The sequence below is a fragment of the Colossoma macropomum genome, unplaced genomic scaffold (genome assembly GCF_904425465.1).
Source record: "Colossoma macropomum unplaced genomic scaffold, Colossoma_macropomum, whole genome shotgun sequence".
Taxonomy (NCBI): domain Eukaryota; kingdom Metazoa; phylum Chordata; class Actinopteri; order Characiformes; family Serrasalmidae; genus Colossoma; species Colossoma macropomum.
This window is the reverse complement of record NW_023494807.1, coordinates 25,771,171-25,785,422: the sequence shown is the minus strand read 5'-3', so window position 1 is coordinate 25,785,422 and position 14,252 is coordinate 25,771,171.

The following is a 14,252-nucleotide window of genomic DNA, read 5'->3' as shown; positions in this document are numbered from 1 at the left end:
ATATGCACAATGCGAGGTCCATGGTTTGATGAGTTTGGTGTGGAGAAACTCCAGTGGCCTGAACAGAGCCTGGACCTCAACTCCTCAACCTTATTGAACACCTTTGGGATGAATTGCTGATTGCAAGCCATGCCTCTTCCTATAACATCTGTGCCTGTCACTGTGCTGAAGATGGTCCACCTCCCAAATAATATCGGGTCTGCAGTGGTCCTGTGCTGGTCCCTTTCCATTTATGGATGAAGTAGTAGGGACTGGTTAATTGTACAGCAACAGATGAGATACAGTCAGTAAACTTGCATAGTGCACCTACAGTCGTATGCAAATGTTTGGGTAACGCTGGTTAAATTAAATGGTGAAAATAAGTTTTTCTACAGAGAAATTACTTAAATATGACATTTTCTGTTTATTTTAGTGCACAGTTTCTGTGTATTTGCTGGGTTTAATATATTGGAAAAGCACAAAATACAAATTTAAAAATATGCCATTTTGCATAGGCCACAATAAATATTATATTTCTATTATATTAATATTATATTCAGTAAATACACAGTAATTGTGCATTACAATATGCAAAAGTGTGTTCTCTGTAGAGGATGTGTTCACTTATTTTCACTTAGAAAATCAACAATTTGCCCAATGGTGCCCAACCTTTTGCATACAACTGCATATGGTAAGTCTTTCTAATAAGCTACAAGGTGGATTTTCATAAAACTGGCAACTCAACAGAATCAGTGAGTATCTATGAGTATTATTTCTAAAGTTTTACTTCTAAATTCTTTATTTGTTTCCAACATAACAACTGCAGAAGGCATATAACTGGGCTCAGTAATGACTTCAAGTTTACTTTTTTTTTCCTGCCAATTACTTGACTGAAAGATTATTACTGAATGATGTTAAATCCTCCACGTTTCCACAAATAAGTCTTGAACATACAGTATGTAGCTCAAGGTAGGGCACACCTATACATTAATAACACTGCATTCGTAAGTATTATATAAGCAAAAAGCACCTTTTGATGGAAAATGTCAAATGCAGGATATTACGCTTTAAATACCACATTAATTTATTGTTCCATTAGTTCTATTTTAGCTGCTTTACACTCAGACCTGCTATCAAAAAATAAATAGTACAAAAGCGCCGCAGACGAGGAAGGCGCTGAGTGAGTCAGTCCGGAAGCTGATGGCACCTGTCACATTAGCTGAGGACTGTGACACTTTTATTGGGTTTTTATTATGAAGCTGGCAGGTACACGCAGGCTTCCGAAGCCATCAGCTATTGGGGTATTTATAGAGCTGGAATTATTTCTTGTGCCGGCTTAATTGGTCCATTTCAGGTTAAAAAAGTTGTAAAAATAAGCTATGATGGACATGGGGATGTGGTCAGCACTGTAATTTATTAGTGATTCAACAAGCATCTCTCTCTCTCTCTCTCTCTCTCTCTCTCTCTCATTCAAATGCAGGGAGATTTCAACAGGTGCTAGTGTGCTGACACCAGAATCTTTTTAATAGCTTAGCTTGTTCATCTGTGTTTTTGCACCCATTAAGAATGCAATGTGTTTGACATTAAATTAAGCAAATTCTGTTACCTAACAGCTCACACCTCTGGGGAAATCACAGTGCTTTTTGCATGCAACAAAGTGATACCTAAGGCAATTTTCTTCCATTTTCTAACCCCTGGAAGCCTGGACTACAAAGATATGTTTTTTTTTTAGTTTTCTGATTTTTTAAAACAATGGCTGTATTCTTAGCCATTATATTGCATCCTGTTTCAGGTTTAAATGGGTTTTGTACAGCCACAACTTCAGGTTATTGCTTTAACTATGAATTAGTATTGTAGGGTATTTACCAAAAATGTTTACTGTGCTAAAATTGATATCTTGGCAAGTGAAATCATCTTGTATCTACACTCTCAGAAGTAAAGGTATGAAGCTGTCACTGGGGTGGTGCCCTCAAGGGTTCATCTCAGTACCTTTAGTCAGGGAACATAATTGTACCATAATCCATTGAAATATATTTTCTATATATTTCTATATATATTTCTATATACTTTCTAAGTTGTATTGACTCCACACACCCCGTCTCCAGGCTTTTTATTTTATTGTTCTGTTTTAAAACATTAGGTTGTGAAAAGTACAAATACGTACTTTTCACCTGGAAAAACTTATTTAAGGTTCACAATTGGACCGTAAAACCACTGTTGTACATTTAAGGGACACATTTACATTGTTTGTACCTTGATAAGCAAAAAATGTACCTGCACAGCACCTTTATTTCTAACAGTGTAGTTGACACATTTAATATATTTCATTTTAAGGTTGCCGTAAGCTTATTATAAAATGATTTTATTTGTTTTTAGGTATGTTTTACTTGCTTTACGTGATTTTATTAAGTCAAATTGTCACACTATATCGATAGATAATTTTGTTTGTTTCAAGCATATTTCTTACAATTAGCAAAACTATCTGCCAGTACAGAGTGTTAACTTGGCTTACTAGAATTACTTTAAAAAGTACAAAAAATATATAAATAAGTTAAAAACATCTTATAATAAGCTTACAACAACCTTAAAATGAGAAATGTTAGTTAAAACAACTAGAATTACGATCATTTTACTTGCCAAGATAGCATTTTTTGCAGTATAGCATAAAATCCTTACTTACTTTTTTGGCTAAAGGCAAATTCCATTGATTTTTCAACATTTCTGCACAAATAAACTGTCAAGATGTCATTCAGAGTGGTTTGATGTGAAATGGTTCATTGTAGAGAAAATTACATACTCTGATTTCTTTACAGTGGTGGTGATAGGAACCAGGGGGTTGTCATGTCAACAATACAAATACAGCCATTTCATTTACTATCCAAAAGCACCAGTGAACCTATACATGTCTAGAGTCTTTGTATATCATAATGATGGTAAAATGGTAGTAAATCTGAAAAAGTGTTTCTTTTGGATTTACCTTATAATACTGTGCAGTAGTGCATCTCTCCACCATGACAAGACTTTTAAAAATGTGTTGAAGGCCAAAGCTTTATCTCAAAACTCAAAATCAGCAAAACTTTTCAAATACTATCCATGAAAAGACAAATCGTGCTCTCTCCCACACTCAATAAACCACCAAGGCAAGTTCTCAATAACTTTCTATACAAATTGATTCCTTTTGCAAATTTGCAGCCATAAGATCTTGTTGCTGCTGTTGTTATGATGCTATAACTCATTCCTTTCCAGCTGCAAAGCTCTTGCTTTACTTTCTATTCACCATACAATGCAGCACAATAGCCGGCCCATAATACATATTTATTAGAATACATATTTATTAGCTTCTTTCACCACTGCATTAGCAGTGTGTAGGTGTTCTTTGGTGTCACTAAAAGCCTCGCCTCTGCGCACTCGTACACCTGGCCCCTGAGCTCACGTCTCTCCACTGAAAGATGGATGGCGAGGATGAGAGAGGAAAGAAAAGACATAAGCAGAATATACAATAGTCTTGGGTCAGTGGTCGGAGCTAAACTTGACCTGATCTTTGGAGATGTTAAGTGCTTTGGAGAGGGACATATTCATCCTTTCTTGCATCTCAGTGGTGCCATTTTTGAGGGTTACCAGGTTCCTAAGTTATGTCTGTGAAAGTGAATGACCATTACAACGGCCTTCTGTAGAGCTTGATCAGTTTTTATGTGTGTTTTATGGTGATCAGCTGCAAAGTGGCACTTTCGGATTTGTTAACAGCTCTGGAAAGTCCGAGCAATTTGAGACCACTCTCATTTTTATGGAGAGGAAAAGAAACTTTCCAAAGGTTGTTTTCATGTTTCAGTGTGGTGTGTTGAGTAAGACTGCACAGTTCGCTAATACGCTAAATTATGTCAGCATTGCTACTACATTAAAGCTGAATAGCGCCCAGCTTGGATAAGATACAGACCTTAGGATGTAACTAGCAGGCTAACGTTTGGTTTTTATGTGATATTCGCACAGTTTTGGGCAAAATAATGTATTTTCAAATTGTTTTGGATCGTTTACTTTCTACATTACATATCACACTTAAAGATCATGTGTGTAATTTAAAGATCAGTGTGCAGAGGTGAGCTGGTTTGGGCGGAAGGAGTAACATAACTTAGTCCACTAGCATGTAGTTATATTAGGCCAGTGGTAACTAACATAACTAATTATTTGCAAAAATAGCATGTCACATTTAGGTCACGCTCATTTATTAGTCTGGCAAAATGCTAACGATACCGAGGCTGGACCACCTACAGTGAAACACCCACCATATCTCAGAGAAAAGCAAGAAAACCAAGTATAAACTGAAAAGAAACAAAATACAGCAGTGAGTACTGAGCCTTATTGCACCGTGACAAACAAAGAAACGGACAGAATGTCTCAGACAGAGAGCTCCTTTGCTCCTTACAAAACCGGCAAATGATGACAGTGAGTGGGCTTCTTTCCATTCTGGAAAAAGTAAAAGGAGCACAGAGTTTCACCACCTCACTCAGGAGCTGGAACTTTCACATGTTTGTAACTCAGTTTAAGCTGATTTTGGAGACATTGCTTGCAAAAGTTTACAAATATCAAACAGCGTGAATAAAAGAGCATTTTCTCCATTCACATGCACACTTGGTGGGCAAGATGTCATCAGTTACACACATGATCAAATTACTTTACTGTCTGAAAATTACACAAATAGATCATGTTCAGCATGTCGGCTTCACATGTCTGAGATCAGAAAATGAGTAACTAGTGCTCTGTGCTGAACACTCAATTTTTTTTTGTGCTGGCACAATATGGCTGTCGCTGTTTACATCAGCTAATCGTTTCTTTTGTTTGGTTTTGTATTTTTTGTGTGTTTTTGGTTTGCTGGCTGAGGAGTTCCAACAGGATAGCAGTCGAGAGTGATTTTCCAACCGTGGCTTCTTGGGCTGGCTATATCACAGCTATGATCCAGTCTGGACCAGCCACTTGAGTGGCACTGTATTGCGGCTGCGAGGCTGCCTGGACCAGGGATCTGATCGACACTATATTGCAGCTACGTAGCTGCCTGGGATGCCTCCTTCGATCACGCTGCACTGCAGCTGTGAGGCTGCCTGGATTGGTGGTGTCTGGCTGCAGGAAATTGCTACCTCTTCACAGCTAAGGACATTTTTCAGCCTTTGAGGCTTCCCGGGCCGGCTGCCTGTGTGATGCACCATAGTTGCAGAGTGGCTAAGGACACTTTCCGGGCTAGTGACTCTATACTGTGGCCATCGTAATCTCCCCCGCTAGCTGTGGGAGCCATGCAGTGCATGTCATCCAGCTAGCTGCTAAACAAAATCAGCTAATTCAGAATGTCTATTGGAAAATTTTTGTTTATTTTTTAGTGTTTACAGAGGCACATAACAAAAACACAACTGGATGAGTGAGAAATCCGACTGGCTCCCTCTGCATTAAAGCCAGGTTAGATCAGGAGTCACAACACAAATGATAAGAAGAGCCATTTTGTCCTTTCAACAAAAATCAAACCACCTTGGGAGCCACAACATTTAATGTCCAGTATGTCTCAGTATGCGCTGATGTCCTAGTATAGGCTTAACAATATAAACAAAAACGCAGATTTACTCCGCTCTGCTTTAACTTTAGCTCAGCTACAGCCGCTTTCCTCCCATCTCCGCCAGAAAACGTTTCATCAGAAGTAGATCAGTTAAATGTCTCTCAATGTTCGACTGTTTTACGAGGCTGAAGTCTCTTCTTATTCTCCAGCTTCTTGTTCGAATTTACTCGTTCCACCTTAAATTCTAACTGAGGCGCCGAATGTAAATGGGGCACCATTTAAGGTGGAACGGGAGAATTCGAAAGAGAAGCTGATTTCAGCTTCGCCACTTTTTAGTGTTTCACAGTCTCTCGTTGCAGATTTAACGTACCAGGAAACCAACTGCGCTATAAATGCGAATAACGCATCGCTGCTATGTGACCCACAGCCTGCACGGCGGTTCTCAGTCGTTGCGAAAACAGGGCTTTCGCGCTATGTTGCACACGACCCGTCTCAAAGATACTTTACTGACACAGCGACCGTCCCCCCCCGTCTCTACAACGAGACCAAAACCGAAGCTATAAAATCACTAAAGAAAACGGGTAGAATAGCTGTAACGTGCTGCGTGGAGATCCATCACCACTGGATCTTATTTCACCGTAACTGCGCATTTTATCACAGATGAGTAGTAGCAGCAGCTTCTCGTGCTCCAAACGAGAGCACTGAATGAGAGCCTTCTAGTTCACTTGCCAAATCACTTCCATTTGTTTTATTAAAAAAAGATATTGGAAGTAAATTCATTATGGATCATTACAAATACTTTGCTTTAAAAGTACCAAGTCACTTTAAATAACAATAACACCGAGTTACTGAGTCACTTTAAAATGTATATTGTCTCTATATTCTGTGTATATTTTGTGTAGATTTAATATATTTCAGTTGGTTTGTCTTGTATTTTTATTTTTACTCATTTACTTTCTGTAGAGTGATTAGCTGAGCCTCACCATTTCAATGCATAAATGTCATGTTGTGCAAATGACAAATAAACTTGAAACTTGAACTCGAAACTTGAGCTCACACAGTAAGAAAATATAAATGCTACATGGAAAAAAAAGATGCATCGAGGTGCATCGATAATCGTTTTATAATCGCAACGCAGCCCTCTGAATGGTAATCGAATCGAATCGTGAGGTGCCTAGAGATTCCCACCCCTAGTGTTCTCTATAAAGGATGTTACTCATTTTTGCCATTAGCAAAACATGTAAAATGACTGTTGGTGTTTCAGCTTTGCGCACGACTGTACTCTTTGGTCGATTTAGATGCTTAAATGTAATCTTATAGAGGATTACAAACGTGACAGGTTGATTTTTAATGTGTTTTAATGTGTTTTAATCAAAGTTAGACTTGTTTTTCACTTTCAAGTGCTATTAGTACTAACAAATTACCCTGATTTAAAAAGTTGTAATTCCATCAGGCAATTGCAGAGATGATCTAACGTCAAATGGAATTAGTTAAACAGAGTTAGTGTAAATTGCTCATCAGGAACTCAACACTGCTTTTAGTAGAAAGCACTAATTAGAAAATAGACAGCTCTTCTCTCGGATCGCTGAGGGAGGGACAGACACGAATCAGCTCAGACTGAATGTGAGCTCAGAAGATGAAATATTGACAGGTTCGACTGCAGCAGCCTCGTTAAGCTACCTGCTCCCGCTAATAAGGCTAACGCTGAACTATGCAATATTAATATATTCGGCTCCTTCATTTTCATCATCTACATACACTCCCAAAGCCACTCACCACACCTTACGAATTATTGATGGAGCTGAGCACCCGGCAGGTTTTTATTATCTCTCTGTGGTATTGGAGGTTTAATGATTTGCTCCGTGATTTCGCGGTGGTTAGGAGTCCGAGTGGGATTCTTTCATGAAAGCATCTTTTCATGAATCCTTTTTTTAAAACCTGGTTTATTTGGCTTTCTGGATGGAGCTGGCTCAGTGCATTCTATAAAACTCACTTTCTAATCAAGTGTTGAATGAAAGTATAATGGATGGAATCTATCTCATGCAGTGGAAGTGCCTAGTCCTGGGACACAGCACTGTTACGTCTCACCCAAAAGTGAGGACATGAGGAGGTGGGGGCAGAGGGGACGGGTTTCCTCCAGTGTTTAGAGGGGGATGAACTGTCCAACCCAATAATTCGATCTAAACACATCAGGACATTCAACATTGTGATTGGTTGTTCAGTTTGATCTATATATAGTTTTTGAATAACTCTGGCTGGACCAGAGAGGATATTTGCTTTAAATCCATATTTTCCATCACATCTTTATATCCCTGCGTACAGTAGACTATATGAAACGCAGTCCGTATACAGTCAGCATCTTTCGTGGTCCTTTATCCTGTATAAAAAATGGTAAAAAGTTGAAGTTCAACAGTTTTCAGTGTCCTAGTTATTCTGACATACAGTATTTTACCATAATAATAACAGTAACAACCATTAAAATAAATGCAAATGTCCGTAAAAAAAAAAAGTTTGATTATTTGTTTTTGCAAATTACCATTCTATTTCTATATATTAACAACAGCAGTGATAAAACACGGTATATGTATGGTTCATTTACATGCGTTTATCATAAAAAACAGACATTGACCATTCAATTTTACAGTACTTTGACAGTAAAATTACTTTTTTAAGCTAAAATGTTCTTAAACTAGTTTGCTAGCTGTGATAATGTAAGACACTACACTTTTTTTTTACCTTTGACAGACTATAACTCCCCTCTGGATTAAAGAAGACTAGCCTAGTCTAGTTCGTTAGCAATAGCTAGCTAGTGCAGTAGGTCTAGCAGATTTATTTACTTCATAAAACCAAAAACTGCAGTTCTGGATCTACTAAACTAGCTAACTAGCTATTTTTTAATCCAAAGGAAAGTCTGTCGAAAATAATAAAAGGGCAGTGTCTTAGTTTTTAGCAATAGCAGGCTAGCTAGTTTAGTAGGTCTAGCAGATTCATTTACTTCATTAAACCTAGTGCTGTAGTGCAGTGCACTGTAAATGCATTTGTTGAAGTAGATAAAGTGCAGTTCTAGGCCTGTCACTGCACTTCTCTCTCAGTCTAACGCCTACACTGATCTGAATTAGCGAGATCAGAGATCTGTGCATGCAAATGGTAATGAAGGAAAGGAAGCCTGAACTCGTTTGAGCATCAAAGGCAAAGTATGAATTTAAGTACGATTGGTCAGGTGCTTTTATGAGCAGTGTGTACCCCCCCCCCACCCCACCCCAAGGTTGAGATGAAACCCACACCATTGGTTTCATCTGATTTATCAGATAATGGCCAAGGTCTTCACGAACTGAAAAGGGCTCATCACAGCAGGGGAAATGTGTGGCACATATGGTTTGAAACACCTGTAAAAGAATATATGAGAAAAAAAAACAGTACAATATCATCATAGGATTACCAGGATTACTATAGTAGCATTTATAGGGTAGGACATGGGATTATGGGGATTTATGGGATACAGGCATCTATTAGTGTCTTCTTTGAAGAAAAGGAGCTGAAAGACCTCGAAAAGAACCAAGTTATTGCGAAAGATTTTAGTATTTCTTTTGAAACATTGATTGATGCTATAATCTTAAAAATAAAGCTGCTCGATAAGTCTTTTTTAAAGTGCCACTTTGTGCCTTTTTTGGTTTCCTAAAGAACTTTTCAATGAATGATTCTTTAAAGAATCATTTTGTTAATGAGATTTTGAAATGTTTCAAAGATTGAAGGAATGGTTTCCTAGAATTGATTTCATTTTCCCCTTAACCTACATGTAGTCAATCAGCCAAAATCCAAATTTTGCTTCTTTTAGTTCAGTGCTGTGCTAATGTGCTAACAAACACTAAAAGCTAAAAGTCAATAATCACTCAAATCTTTTCTGCAAATGGATCCTTAAAACTTCACTCAACCCATTCAAGCAGCTTCTGGGACTTTAAGCTTGTGTAGACTTGTCAGTGTAATAACTCAGGCAGCCTCTTTAGATAACGTGCTTTGCCAAATCCGACTCCCCTTACATGCAGATATGGGCATTTGTAATTTCTGCTGTTTCTATTTTTTAACATGTCTTCAGTTAGAAAATTCAAGATTAACACTTATTTATAAAAAGAAATGTCAGAAATGGCAAATGTCATCTGTAGCATCCAAGATTTTAGTGACTGACCAGTGTTTGTTTGCAACCATAGCCTTGTAAGTACAATTTGGACACCAAACATGACTGATTGACTGCATCTTGCCTAAGTGGACAATTGTGCAAATTTGAATTTCTGCTTTAAAGAACCACCACATATTGTAAAGGTCTAGACCAAAGGGTCCTCTTAGAACTGTATGACCAGAATTTTAGTTTTAAAGTATAAGCGTCATATTCAGGGGGTCGCCAAACTAAATATCGTTATACTTGTAAAATGACAAACGGTACTTCATCCATCCAAAATGTGACAATCATTGTAGCCACTGCTCAGTAAGACCTTCTAATTTCTCTCCTTCCTGCTTATTGCAATCAATCACTGTTCAGCTCAAGGTATTTTGGAGGGTAAGTGCTGTGTGTGTCTGAATTTATGCCATTTTTCTCCTTCTCCTTCTTTTTTCAGTTCCAAATGTCTTCCCCCGGTCTCCTAGAGAAGGACCCAGACCAATTAGCCTGGTCTCAGAGTCGCCAGCCAGTTTGTACATCACCCCCCATCGTTAATATTTCATTACAGGAGGAGGCAAAAAAGCACTTTAGGCTAAGTCGTGACATGATGGAGCTGGTGGGAGCCCAGCTGTCAGTAAAAGATGAGATTTTCATATTGAGTTCCAGAAAAACTTTACTGTCAGAAGTAGTCAGCGAAGAGCTCTACGGACGCAAGGTCATCGGTAGCCTCTTCGATCTGCTCCTGGTGCAAGAATGGGGTTTTAGTAGCCACAGTTACCCAGGGAAGTCACATAAGAAATCTGGTTTCTGTAAGGGATTTGAAGTCCCATAAACTTTAATCTATAATTTCAAAATGTCCAGTACTGTGGACCCTAGATCCATCTCTCAAACCTATACCATTCCCTTGGGTCAGATCTTGTTTTAGAGATAGTCTGTTTTTGGGTCAGTTCCTCTTTACAGAAGTGTTCTGCAATCCTGGGGACTTACAAAATCCAGTTCCTGTGAGAGTTTCTGAGAATTATGCAGAATGCTTTTGGGGCTTGCAATGATCTATTTCCGGGTGAGGCTGGTGAGACACAAATCATGCCAGAGCTGTAAAGTCTCTGACTTACGCTTACCTGACTAGCAATTTGACCCAGATTCGCACTTAACTGACTAGCAGCTTCAGTCCCTAGTTAATGTCTGGATGAGGGCGATCTCGTAACCAGTACAACCAGTGACAAAATTTCTCTATCTTTTATGATCTATAGCTAATGTTTTTGCTTGGTTGAGATCAAGCCGGTCTTCCTCAATTTGCTTGGTGCATGTTTTCTTTGACGCAGTGCATTGGATTCTCCATTGGGTAGGTCGCTGCCTCCAGAGAAGTCGGTGCAGTGTATGGCTTACACCCATTCTGCACACTTGTCCAAACCATCTTGGCCTACGCTGTTGTATCTATTCCATGATGGTTGGTTGCTGTTGACATCAAAGTTGGATGGCATCGCTGTTAATGCAATCACAAAAAAGATCCCAAGGATCTGCCTCAGGCATTGCATTTGGAAAGTCTTGAGTTTTTTCAATCCATCTAGAGCAGAGTCAAAGTTTCTGATCCATAGAGAAGGACTTAGACTCTCTTTCTCTTGCTCTATGGACTAGCAACTTGGACTCATGCTTAACTGTTCAGCAACTCAACTTGGACTTGCGCTTAATGAACTTGCTATTCACCTCGACTTGTGCTTTAATTGACTAGTAACTCAACTCAGACGTATGCTTAACTGACTCAGACTCGAATGACTGAATTAGAGCACCAATCTTCAGAGACTTGAGACTTGGACTCACACTCTGTAGACTCAGACTTGCACCCTAGAGGCTTCAGACTCAACTTGAATTTGCACCCCAGGGACTCAAGACTTGACTTGCATCCCAAAGACCTGACTCGGACTCTCATGAAGTGACTTGTGAACATCTCTGCTTGAAGCTATCATGCCATGGTGTGGAGTTTTCTGGAACCTTGACCAGCGTCTCAACCTTCAAGAATCCTTTGGGACTGGACTAAGTGATGTTTTAGAGAAGAGCTTCTCAATCCTTGGGATTCATGCTTCTCAATCCTTGGGACTCGCATATGAAATCCATTTTCCCAGGAATGTTTGTGAGAAGTCTGCAGAATCCTTTTGGACCTACCAGCTTCACCATGTTTTACAGAAGCATCGCTCAATCCTGAGACTCATATGAAATCCAGTTCCCAGAAGTGTTTGGGAGAGTTCTATGGAATGCTTTTGGTGTTTGCAGTGATCTCTTTCAGGGCAAGACTAGTGAGACACAAATGATGCTAGTGCATATAGTCACTTTATGATGTCAAAGTGTCTAGTCTTCTGGATCTTGGACCAACAGGCATGTAGCAGGGTTTCTTCGAGACAGGTCTGTTTTAGAGAAGTGCTTCTCATGCATCATATTTCCCTGCTCTAACACACAGTCCTTGAAAGACAAATCACAGAATCATGCATTTTCTGGACTCAGACTGAAAACCACTGTCGTATAGCAGAGCAAAACTCCAAAAGTAGTGTCAGATCAGATTATGTCCACGACTAAAAGTACCTGATTCATTTTTATTTGAGATTCTCCTCTGAAACCTAACGCTGTTTGTTTTGTTGATGTTTTTATCCAGGTCTAGATAAAAATGGGAACAGAAATTTATGCCTTTTCACTGTCTCTTCTGGGTCCTGCTCTGCCTTGTAGTGTTAAGATCTTATCTGTTTCGCTCAGTGTGACACAGACCCACCTTTTGCCAGTGAACTCAAATCACTTTTGCGGCCAAGTGGCTGAAACAGAGAAACATCATACAGTAAACAGCTGGTCCAAAAAAACAATTTATATAACACATCATTTCTGTTGGAAAAAAATATTACAGTAAGCTAAACTCAAACAGAATATTAATATTTTTCTTTGTTTGTTAAATCTTGCCCATATTGGTATTGGCTTTTGTTTGTTTTCTGTAATTAAAAGCTATGGTTCATGGTGTGCCTTGTTAATCAATTATGAGCTAATTTGCAGTGCTTAACAAGACCGTAGAAATGTAGCAGGTGTGGACTCGCTCCTCGTGTAAATAATGTGAATAAATACATCGAACGAGAGAAATAAAAGAAAAAGAAATGTGGAAATAAATAATGTAAAGAAAACAAGGATAATGAAAGACAATGAAAGCCTCTGCTAAGTGTATATCTGCCTTACGGTCTACCACCCACCTGACAAACAGAGAGACAGAGGAAGAGGAGTGTTGGACCCCGTGGGTCAGTATTGCATGTTCCTTTGTCTCTGTTCATTTAAAGCGATGATGAAAGACTGGTGAAAAACAGTCTGATTCAGTGCCATCTGTCGTGTTCTGCAGGTAAACTACTCTGTATTAGTTAAGGCCTAGTTGTGGTGGTACTTGGATGTCAGCTTTAAACTAAGGACAGTGATATTCTTTTTCAAGCATTATCAAAAAGGCGCTAACGAACATAGGTAACCAGGCCATGCATCACTTTCTTTTGCTTCAGGCCTCTCTTTATCCCAGTGGTTCTGTACCTGGGTAGGGTCCAAATGTAGCACGCTCTGCCAAGCCATTTACCTGCCTCACTGACTACATCCAGACATGCTTCACTCACTCTCTCACTCTATCTCACATTACCTGAAACCAGGGATGGACTGGAATCCAAAATTTGGATTTTTGTTCAGATCTGCCCGCCACAATTGGCCTTACACCAACCATCCTTGCACTCATCCTCAGTGTACACTCACCAATCTGTACATGCACTAGAATAAATCAACAAATAAATCAGTCACCTCGCTAACTTGCTTTAAAGGAAAGGTAGATTAGCTGTGTAGTGAAGAATTATGTAGCTAACATCATTTAGCTAAGTGGAACCACTGCTTTTTTAAGCTAACCAACTAGCTGGAAGCACACAAGGGTGATCAAACTGCCTGGCCAGTTGTACATTTATGGCAATTCAATGTACATTACTTGGTCAAGCACCTTTGAATGCCCCTTTAGTGTACATTTGCTGGTCACTTAAACTTAATATATAGGCTATGTTGTTAGCTTGTCAGCTGATAAGGTAGTTTAGTTGAGAACAGCTGAGAAGAAACAATTCTGAAGCTAGCACCTAGCTAAGTAAGGTCATTGTTTTTAAGGTCATTGTCCCTAGTTAGCCAAAATGTGATCAAACTATCTACTCAGTCATCCATGTTCCTAAAGCTTCCATTCAGCCTTTTACGCTACCAGTGCAGGTTCTAGTTAGTGAACAGCATTTTTCAATTTTATTTCTTGACCACTTTCTCTTCTCTCCATGTTTTTTTTCCCCAATTTCTTCCCAATTTAGTCATGTCCAGTTACCACCCGCTACCTAGGTCTCCCCCTATCACATGATGCAACGAAGCTGGGAGGGTGAAGGTTAGCAAATGCGTCCTCCGAGACACATGAAGCGCCACCACATCTTTTTGAACTGCCGCAAACACGTCATTGGACAGCTCAACATTCTTGGAGGAGAATGCTAGCTGCCAATTCTTTTACACCAGCTAACAGATGTTGGCTAGCATCACACTGAGTGAAGGGGGGGAGAAGGAGGA